The sequence below is a fragment of the Lathamus discolor genome, chromosome 2, assembly GCF_037157495.1.
Source record: "Lathamus discolor isolate bLatDis1 chromosome 2, bLatDis1.hap1, whole genome shotgun sequence".
NCBI classification, from domain to species: Eukaryota; Metazoa; Chordata; class Aves; order Psittaciformes; family Psittacidae; genus Lathamus; species Lathamus discolor.
The window spans coordinates 143677045-143688588 of NC_088885.1; positions in this window are offsets into that span (position 1 = coordinate 143677045).

An 11544-nucleotide genomic window follows, 5' to 3' on the forward strand; every position below is an offset into this window, starting at 1 on the left:
AGTGCATGTCTTTGTCATATGTTGAAGGCTTTGTGAGCTTTGTGGCTTTTGCACTCATTAGGTCTTTTCTTTAAACACGACAGTATCTTTGAGGACATCACAAAATAATTGTTTTGTTTCAGTCTGAAGTCACCAGGAAACTGCATGCTACTGCTTACTGTTTTCTATAAGGATTCCAACTCACCACTGTGCATAATAAGACTTCACTCTCTAAAGAAGATCTAATGGGTTTTTTTTATACAAGCCAGTTCTTCTCAGCCTATTTAAAAACTCACTTTGTTCTACTGGAAGATTTGTAATAAGATTCATAGCACTGTATTAGCAACCTGTCCACAATATTTAGTACCAAAACAATCTGTGTGATATCTGCTGCCTTTACTGGATATTTAATATATTTTTTTAATTAACAAATTATAGAATTGTAGAATAGTTAGGGTTGGAAAGGACTTTAAGATCATATAGTTCCAACTCCACTGCCGGCAGGGACACCTCACGCTACACCATGACACCCTCACGCTACACCATGTCACCCAAGGCTCTGTCGTGCCTGGCCTTGAACACTGCCAGGGATGGAGCATTCACAACTTCCCTGGCCAACCCATTCCAGTCCCTCACCATCCTCACAGTAAAGAACTTCTTCCTTACATCCAATCTAAACTTTCCCTGTTTGTTTTAACCTGTTACCCTTTGTCGTATCACTACAGTCCATAATGAAGAGTCCCTCCCCAGCATCCCTATAGGCCCCCTTCAGATACTAATGTTCCTTCAGATACTAATTGGTCCTTAATTGTTTACTTTCTGAGATTATTTCAGTAAAAGGCAGAATCCTGTGTATAAATCCTAAAAATGACAGAGATCATTAATTCTCCCTAATATTAGAGATTTCTGTACGGAGAAAGATGAGTGAATTTACATAAAATTATTGTTTACATTGCATAACATAAATTTGTTACTTCACGTTATTAACAGCTGGGGACCCTCTTCTCCCTAGTTCACTGGTAAAGGGTAGAACTAACAGAAATTAGCTCAAAGAACCATGTATTTTAGACTGACAATTGATTTCATTGGTTGCTTAAGTAAGCCCAAAAAAAAAAAAGAGAAATTATGATAAAAAGAGGTAACTATAAAAATTATAATACAAAAAAGCAAAAGCTAATCTTTTAAGAAATATTTTTTCTTGAAATATAAGTAATGTCTGTTGTCCTGGGTTCTGCAGTAGCAGTTATTTTTCTCAGTCTTAGTAGCTGGTGCAGCACTGTGTTTTGACTTTCAGCCTGGGAACAGAGCTGATAACGTAAATGTTTTAGCCTGACCAAGGACTTTCTGAGCCTCATGCTCTGCCAGGGAGGAGGGGAAGCTGGGAGGAAGCAGAGACAGGACACTTGACCCAAACTAGCAAAAGAGGAATTCCATACCACAGCACGTCATGCCCAGGATGTAACGGAGAGTTACCCGGAAGGGCTGGTACTGCAGGGTTGGACTAGGTATCGGTAGGTGCTCGGTTGGGTGTGGTGGGGCGAGTTATTGGTCGGCTGGTGTTATAGTCTCTTCCCTTGTTATTTCCTTTATCATTATTATTGGTGGCAGCAGTAGTGATTTGTGTTATACCTTAGTTACTAAACTGTTCTTATCTCAACCCGTGGGAGTTGCATTCTTTTCGATTCTCCTCTCTGTCCCTCTGGGAGTAGGGGGAGGGTAAGAAGGGGGGGAGCGAGTGAACGAGCTGTGTGACTTTGTTTAAACCATGACATCTGTATGAACGGTAGATACCATAATATTGCCGTGATACTTTTCTTTTTAAGAGTCACAGTAAGAAGAGATTTTTCTGATGTCTTAAATTCTAAAATTGTTTAGATAACTCTCTGCAGAGGGGTCAGACCATTTGATCAGCAAAACCTCCAGCTGCTTGTGAGTAATTATTTTTTTCCCTGACACGTCTCCAGAACAATGTGGAACTGTCTGCTTTAACTGTATATATATGTTGAAATGAAAGCTATTGATATTTTTGAGTACAAATAAATGCTCTACATGCTAGTTTATTCATAATTTTGTAAAGTTAAGTGTTTTGATAGGAGGACATGAATTAACTATAGAAATTCCATGTTGCAGGGATAGAAACAAGTTATACGTGTAGCCTTGCAGGGCAGGCCTTGTTCGTATGGTAGTTTTTAGTATAACTGTTCCACAAAGTTGAAAAGAATAATGTTTCCCCATCATTAAATGAATTTCACTCTTGAACAGAATTTAGTGGATGTAAAATTTGACCACTTTGAAATCTTATAACTTAGAGATATAACATTTTCATCACACTAATTATTCCTCTATTTTAAACCAGAAACACTTGCAACAGCTTTGTCATCCCTTAACCTCTTACTTTTCTACCTCAAGTACCTTCCCTCTCTACTTCATTGTTTCTTTGTTTTTCCCCTGTTTTTTCCATCTTGCTGGTGTTTCAGGTGCAAGCCAGAAACGAATATAGAGTGTGTCAAATCAACATGAGCAGTTGCAGTTCTGTTAACCAGGGTGGGATATTTGTTCATGCAAGCAGATTTATTTTTGTTCATGATTTTCTGCTACAGGCATTCAATTGTTTGGTTTATCTTCATTTGCACAGCTAAAAAAAGTGCATCTGTCTGTGCTCCCCAAAATTTATAGTTTTTGTTCTGAACTTGTAAAATACTGTGTGGTCAACACCATTCTTCAGTTCCCACTAAGAAGACAACAGGAGCTGAAACACTGTAATGGAAGTTCAGAGCCTGCAGGGTCACTCCTACTTGAAGCAAAACAAAAGATCCCTTCCCAGGAAAGGCTACTTGGTGAGTGAAGGTTGAAACTACAAAAAAAAAAACCAAAAAAAACAAGCCCCCGAAAAAGCACAAACCCTCCATAGCCAAACTTCCTCTGTCGTGTTTTTTTGGACTTCTGACTCAGAAGCAAAAGCTATGGCAATGTTTTACCATGGATCTTTTAATCTTTCCTATGCAAAAGCAGTTCAGACTGTCATTGTTTTTATCTTTTTTGAAAGCAGAGTTTGTTGGTTTCAAAATGTTGCAATTCTCCCTGTGTTAAATGAAAAAATTAAGATAGAACACTGGACAAAAGACCAGGTATTCTTTGACCTGTAATTTGTATAATCATTGCGCTACTTAGAGATCACAAGCAAAAGCAATGCAGAATGCATGCTTCCAGAATTCTGCATATCAGATCAGCCTTTGCTGCATATATACAGGGCCTTACCAAGAAAACCTTTGTCACCATGCCATCTGCACAATGGGCTATGGAATTTGACTGCAAGGATTGATAGATGTGTTCCATCCACACTTCAAGTAAGGTATGTGTGGGCTTTCCCCACTGAGGGATATCAGGGACTCTGGGTTTCCACCTGCTGACTCTTCAGCTGTTCTTCAGTTGTGAGATCTGCCAAAAGGTACATTTAGCATGGAGTACAATGAGCACTCAAAAAGCCATCTAAACCCAGTTTGTATGTTTCCTATAGGCTGCTAGTCAAAGAGCAATTAGTGAAATTAGTCAGCTTTTGGTCAGGAAGACAAGGAACAGAACTGCAAGATAATCCAAATAGCTAACAGGAAAAAGCAACATATCTAGGCAATAATATGTGCTTTTTCACTCTTGTAGACCTGTAAACGAGTACCTTATAAGACAACTACATATAATTTGTTTCTAATATTATATGAGGTAATTACTTCTGGCAAAATTCATACAGTTTATAAATATTTCCCCAACACTCTTTCCTAATTTATGTGCTCAAATATGAGGTAAAGTAAAAACTTAGAACAAAAAGTAATCCAAAAAAAAACCAAACAACTTTTATTAAACTCTTTAATAAAAGTTGCTTTATTACTCTTGTGACAGGTTTGTGTTCCTGGTGACAACAGCAAGTAAATCCGTGTTCAGCCTTCACTGGTATAAAAGATGGACAGTGCTGTGTTGCCCTACATATAATGAGTGCCAAAGTAAAATCAGAAAATAACATCTTTAACTATTTGATTTTCCTATATCAGATTAGCCCTAATGCTTCCTGTCTTAGAGAACTTGGAAGTTTTTATGAACTACTCACAATGACTCACATTATTGAGATTTAAAACCTCGTTCACCTAGACATTCTATAGCAGGCACAGAATGAATAATGTTATGTAAACAGAAAATTAATCCAGTTCTCATTGTTTTGGAGGCAAACCCTCCTTTTTAAGGATTTCAGGTTCATCCAACATAATTGACACATTTTTTATGTCTGTTGACACTAGAAAAAGAAGCCTTAATAACAACCTAAAAGCTTAAAGAATCAGGAAAAAACATCTCTTCACCCATCTCTTCACCACAATCCCTGTACAAGACTCACTAGAGGTGGGGTTTTTCCTGCCTTTTCACTGTAAAGCAGGATTTATTCATATATTGGTCTAATAGATTACAAATTAGTGATAGAAATGCATTATCTTATCTGAATAGTTCATCCCATTTTGGACATTTGAGGAAGAGCTTCAAAAAAAGTGATAGAAACTCTTGCTGGTGAATTTGGATCCCTACTCTGCCGTATTTGTTTAATAACTTTCTTGCTTGTCTAACAATTTGTTTAATGAACTCTAAAGGATTTTAAATTCCTTGTTTTCCTAAAAGCAAATTCACTTAATTATTTCTTAAAACATTCCATATATAGTGCATGGAAACCTCTCTCTCTATGACTATGTCTAATTCATGTTCTTGTTTTCATGTAATATTGTAAAGCTTTCACATGCTACCAATTCAAAAGCAGGATAAAAACATGGGTGATGGGAATAGACACAGTTACACTATAGTCACAATTGTAAAATGGTAGGGAAAAAAATGTCAGTAGACCATGGTTTGTGTGTGGGTGTTTTTTTGTTTTGTTTTTCTTTTACCTGTGCTGCTTCTGTAGTGTTTCTCTCTTGCCTACTTGTGTATAGTTAAATGTTCTTAAATGTTCCATGCCTTAAACAGACAAGTATGCTGCCTAGATGGCATAAGAGTGAAGGTTATTATTTTACCAGGCTGAAAAAATTGCTCACATTGTTTTTTATTTCCAAGTATATTTACTTGTGACAGCTTGGAATAACAAGGTGGGAAAGTAGGAGAAAGGAAGTGCTGCTGAAGCTCAGATGTGAGAGTCTGAGGAAGAGGAGAGCAGGAGGATGCCCAAAGGATACTGAGACTCTATAGGAAGCCTTTGCTGGAGCAGGCTTCTGGAAGGATCTGGGGCCCCATGGCCCCGTGGCCCCTTGGAGAGAGGAGCCCTGCTGGACCAGGTTTGTGGCAGGAGCTGTGACCCCATGGGGGACACACACTGGAGAAGCCTGTTCCTGAAGGGCTGCACCCATGGAAGGGACCCACGTTGGAGCAGTTTATGAAGAACTGCAGTCTGTGGGAAGGACTCCATGCTAGAGCAGGGGATTGCCTTTTATAATAAAATTTACCATATTTGTAGATGAAGGGACAGAAGTAATGTCATTTGACTAAACTGCAAGTCTTTGACAGTATCCCAAAATATTCCTAAGTTATGACACTATGGTCTGAATGGGTGGATAAAAAGTTGTTTGGGAGATCAGGATCAAAGGGTAGGTTTACCCTAACCAAGAGGCTGGTGGTATTCCTCAGGGGCCCATTCAGGAACACGTGCTGTTTAATATCCATATCAATGACTTAGAGGAGATGACAGAGTTAGTCAGAAAATTTGCAAATGAGAAAGTGTGAGTAAGGGAATGGCCAATAATGGTGAGGGCACCGCTGCAACCCAAAATGATCCATATAAGATTACAGGAACATTATGAAGTCCGTTGTGAACAAACAGATCTTGCACTTGACAAAGACATTCTACTGGCTGCAATTTGATTGAGGGACCTATGTTTATTTAACCCGGAGAAAAGATGACTTTGCTTTCAGGACTTAATGCAATTCTTCTCATACCTGTGAGGATGGTCTCAAAAAGGCAAAGCCAAAATCTCTGCAGCAATACATGACAGGAAGGCAAGAAACAACACCTAAAATTCGTAAGGGGGGGCTCCAACTTAAGACAGAAACATTTTCCCCAGAAAGACAGTCAGACAGTGAAAGAGATTACCAAGGAAGGCTGTGCAGTTTCCATTCCTGGAGGTTTTAAAGACCCAGTTGGATAAGACCCTAAGCAACCTGGCTGACCCCACAGCTGACCCTGCTTTGAGCAAGAGGCTGGAATAGAGAGCTCCTGTCCAGTCTGAATTACTCTATGATCATAAAATCCTATAATTCTGTGAGAACAAACTCTGCTTGAAACTTTTTCCTACCTTGTTACCATATTCCCGGCTATCATAACTGTAGTTTTCTGTTATTTCAGGTCAGTCCACAAGAATCTGAGCTTGAGGTTAAAAAATGGACTAGAAAGAAATACTGAGAGTTTTACATGTATATACATATACAGATACATATTCTACTTCCGAGAACTTATAATTTTGTTTCTATGTCTGAGTTATATAGCCTTATCCCCTCAAGAACATTTTCACAAACACCACTGAATTTGTTGCTCTATCAAAACAGAAATATTTCATAAACACAGTTCAAATGTCAGCACAATACTGTCAGAAACGCTTAGCTGCATATATTACTTAGTCTCAGCTACCAGAGCCAAGAAGTCAAGGGCTGGAGGTATCTGTGCACTGCAAGTGTTTTCAGAAGAGTAGCATGCAGAATGTGACTATGGATGGACACATCTTTCCTTGTAAACAGTAAACAAGAATCTGAACTTTCAAAACCCTCCACAGAATGGAATTAAGTAACTGTTTTCTTAGTGATTTTCATAGACTTTTCTATGACTAAGAATCATAACTGACAATCTGCTCTGTGAGACCCATATTACTGTGATATTACCTATCACTTATAAATGCTATATGGACTTGCCAGGTTCTTGCATCTTTTCATGTTACACAACAGCATAGAATTATAGAATCATTTAGGTTAGAACAGATCCTTAAGATTACCAACGGTAGATGTATTATTTTTTTATTCTTTAAATATCTCAGCTAGGGAAGAATGTGGTTGATGTTAATGTTTTTTCATCGTTTTTGTCTCAGGTTTTTTTTTGTGGTTTTTTTTTTTTTTTTTCTAAAAAAGCAGTAGTTAAAAGCAGTGTAAAGAGGCTTTGTCCTGGGTTCAGCAGTAGCAGTCATTTTTCTCAGTCTTAGTAGCTGGTGCAGTGCTGTGGTTTTGACTTTCAGCCTAGGAACAACACTGATAACACCAATGTTTTTAGTTGTTGCTCAGTAATGTTTACTCTGACCAAGGACTTTCTGAGTCTCATGCTCTGCCAGGGAGGAGGGGAAGCCGGAAGGAAGAAGAGACAGGACACCTGACCCAAACTAGCCAAAGAGGTATCCATACCACAGCATGTCATGCCCAGTATATAGACTGGCAAGGTTACCCAGAAGGGGTAGATCGCTGCTCGGGTCAGGCTGGGTACTGGTCGGCTGGTGGTGAGAGGTCGTATTCGCTTCCCTTGTTATTTCCCTTATCACTATTATTATTGGTGGTAGCAGCAGTGGTTTGTGTTATACCTTAGTTACTGGACTGTTCTTATCTCAACCTGTGGGAGTTACATTCTTTTGATTCTCCTCCCCATCCCTCCAGGAGCCGGGGGGAGGAAGAGGTGGGGGGCAGGAGTGAGCGAGTGGCGGCAGGGTTCTGAGTTACTGGCTGGGCTTAAACCACAACATCATTAAGCACTGTGTTCTGCCAGTTTTCCACATGTTTTCTAATAACCTAATCCTGGAACGTTGAAGGATGGAAAAGAACAGATAAAAGAAGATTGATTTTAAGAAGACATCTTAAGATATGAGACTAATAATGCCTAAGTTCACTGTAGGTGTCTATGAAGGTTGTTACAGCATTTGACACTGTACCTTTTTCTAACGTTCATAAGGTATTTGTGAAAATTCACATGAAAAACATCACGTGAAATCAGTATCTGAAGGGGGCCTAAAAGGATGCTGGGGAGGGACTCTTCATTACAGACTGTAGTGATAGGACAAAGGGTAATGGGTTTAAACTTAAACAGGGGAACTTCATGTTAGATGTAAGGAAGAAGTTCTTTACTGTGAGGGTGGTGAGGTACTGAACAGGTTGCCCAAAGAAGTGGCAAATGCTCCATCCCTGGCAATGTTAAAAGCCAGGTTGGATGGAGTCTTGGATGACATGGTTTGTGTGAGGTGTCCCTGCCTATGGCAGAGTGTTTAGAACTAGATGCTCTTAGGGTCCTTTCCAACCTTAACCATTCTATAATTCTGTGATTCTATAATTTATGTATTTCTAAATCAGTGTAATAAAATCAACCTTCAGACAACTACACCTCATCTTCCATGAACATAAAGGCATTTACAGGTTGTAATTCATACCTGTAATTTTTTAACACTAAATATAGCATCTTAATATATTAGATACTTTATTACCATAAGCATTTACATTTTGCAGTGATCTATAGACAAGGTCTTTTTGCAGATATGGCTCAGTATGTGGTAAATATATTGCAATTTGAAGCAATAAATATTTTATGAGAATTCATTACTTGTAAAATCAACATTAATATATGAGTATATACATTTATTACAAAATATAAAGTATAATACACTAAATATTATATACATACACCATGTTATATATAGTATATGTGCATAATATAGAGTATATATTTTATACATTTTGATTTTCTTTAAAAGAAAATAGGGAAAACTTTATCACCACTGTTTTTATTTTACATTATATGTTTGCATGGAGATATATATATACAAAATTATATTTTATATAGTGTATATATATGTCATATATACGTGTATAAATATATCTATACACAGGATATGTATATATAGTACATATATAGTCCTCACTATTTTCTGGACATGCTTAAGAACAATATAGACATCTGCCTTAACTGGTTCCTTAGCTATTAGCTCCTTAGCTTTCTTAATTGCTTTTGTCACTTTGCATAAATCTCTGGATTCCATGGCTGTGGTGAGGACAGTTGCCTGTTCTCCTGAATTTTTCTTGTGCTATATAATCTCTTTCTCAAAATCGACAATTGACAGTTCACTTAAGCTCATTAGCATGTGCTAAGTATTAATTTCTTCACTTACAGGAAAGCTCTTTACTCCAGGCCAAACATTATTTTTGCTTTTCACTAATGACAAAGTCCATCATCATCATATTTTAGAACCACAGGCACTGATTTCGTGCACTTAGTATTTTTTTAGATTTGGTTAGAGATAATCTGTATGATGTTGACATAGTTTCAGCATCTGGAGAAGGTAATAAAAGGGGGAAAGAACAGTTACTTTATTGGAAATACATTTTTATTAATCAGTCTTACATCTAATATATATCCTGCTTTGTCTTTAGTAATCTTAGGTGTTCTTATAGGCAACATAAAAAAAGCCATAATAAGTGCAGTGAGAGCTTTTCATTAATTTTCTCTTTGTCCGTAACTTTAGAAATACGTATCTTATTCTACGTAACACTGACAGTGGCAGAATCTCATGACTGTGTATGTAATTTAAAAATACATTTACAAATAACATGAGAAGTATAAATTTACAAGTCTCAAAGTATTTTTACAATGTGCTGTTGGTTGAAGAGGTAGAATATATTAATTATATTTTAATAAAAATATAAAGCCCCAAAATGCTATCAAAAAGCATGTAAATAATAGTTTTTAGCAGATCACTAAAATAAGATGGATCCTGTTAGAATCATAGAATAGTTAGGGTTGGAAAGGGCCTTAAGATCATCTATTTTCAACCACGGGCAGGGACACCATGCACTAAACGATATCTCCCAAGGCTCTGTCCAACCTGGCTTTGAACATTGCCAGGAATGAAGCATTCACAACTTCCTTGGGCAACCCAGTGCCTCACCACCCTCACAGTAAAGAAAGACTTCCTAATTTCTTGTCCCCCTGCAACATTTTTTTGGATCAAACAACTTTTCAAACCAGGTAAGAAATAATTCACTATATATGAGGTGGAGGAACAAAACCTATTGTCAAGATACAAGTGGAATGAACAGATTAAGCTGCTCTGAGGGCGTGGATGATAAAGTCACATCAGCCTCATATTACTCATCTGGTTTCAGAATCACTGATCAAATATAACAACATTTAGCATGCTAACATAGAACACTAATCTGTTTATTCCTTTTCACTTTCCCAGACTTGTGCGTTGGTTTGTTGGTGTTTTTTTTTTTTGTTTTTTTTTTTGATCTTTAGGGTCTTCTGACCACTTTTCTAGCATCAATCTATTTCTGAATGCACGAGTGAAAACAAAAGAAATAATCTTAGGGACTCATGACTCAAATTATGCTACTGGTCATTCTCTTGGTGGGATAACGATAAAGGTGATGATTCCCCACGGATTCTGAAATACTTCTATTGATATATGGGAGCAGAATCCTTCCATATTCTGCTTGTCTTATAGAAGAATCTATTCACAATTTGAAGAGGTTGTGTTTATTTTTTTAATTTCCAAATTCTGATTCCAGCATTTAACTGGCAAAATACTGATCATTGCAGAACACTATAAAGCACCAAGCAGAATGTCTCACAAGACTCACCACAGGATACTTAGAGTTTTCAGATATAATCTCCTGTCATTTAAGTACTGGAAAAGAGGATAAATATATAAATAATTTTCCCATACACAGAGTATTTTATTTTAGGAATATAAATTATTTTATCAGTACTAGGTAATTCAGATGAAAGTTCCCTCTGATAAACATTATATATATTCTTAGAAATATGTGGACACGCAGCTAGAGCATAAAATTCTGAACACTAATTCATGTTGGTTTAAGGTTAAAATTTATGTGCAGCTCCTTTTATAGAAGTTATCTTCTCTTCAATCTGTTTGGGAGCCAGGGCACTTTCTACAAGTGTGTTCTCAGTATACTTCAGACAAAAAAGTATTTTGACCTAATCAGCTTAGTATGTCTGATTTGGCATGATTTGTATGCAGCAAAGTATGGAGCACTGGCAACATATTCACTGAATACTTGACTAATTGCTAGAGAATTATAGATGTTTTCAACATCAATAATTTTTCACAAAAGTATGAGACCTACTTTTCAGAACTACTCCTACTCTTACTCCTGGTTGAGCAAGTCAAGATATTAAGCTGCCGTAGGTTCAGCATCTAGAAAATAATGAATGGGGAACACAGCTACTCCAGTGATTTTTTTTTCATATAATCAAATGTTTTAGTATTGGTCCTGCTTAACTGTGTAAATTTACACTTCTGATTTTATTTGTAGTATGTTTGTTTCAATAATCATAGCATCACTGAATCATAGAATGGTTTGGGTTGGAAGGGACCTTAAAGATCATCTAGTTTAATCCCCCTGATGTAGTCTGGGACACCTTGCAATAGACCAGGTTGCTCAAAGTTCCATCCAACCTGGCCTTGAACAGTTCCAGGAATGGGGCATCCACAACTTCTTGTGGCAACCTGTTCAAGTGTCTCACCACCCTCACAGGGGAGAGTCTAATTAATTTCAGCT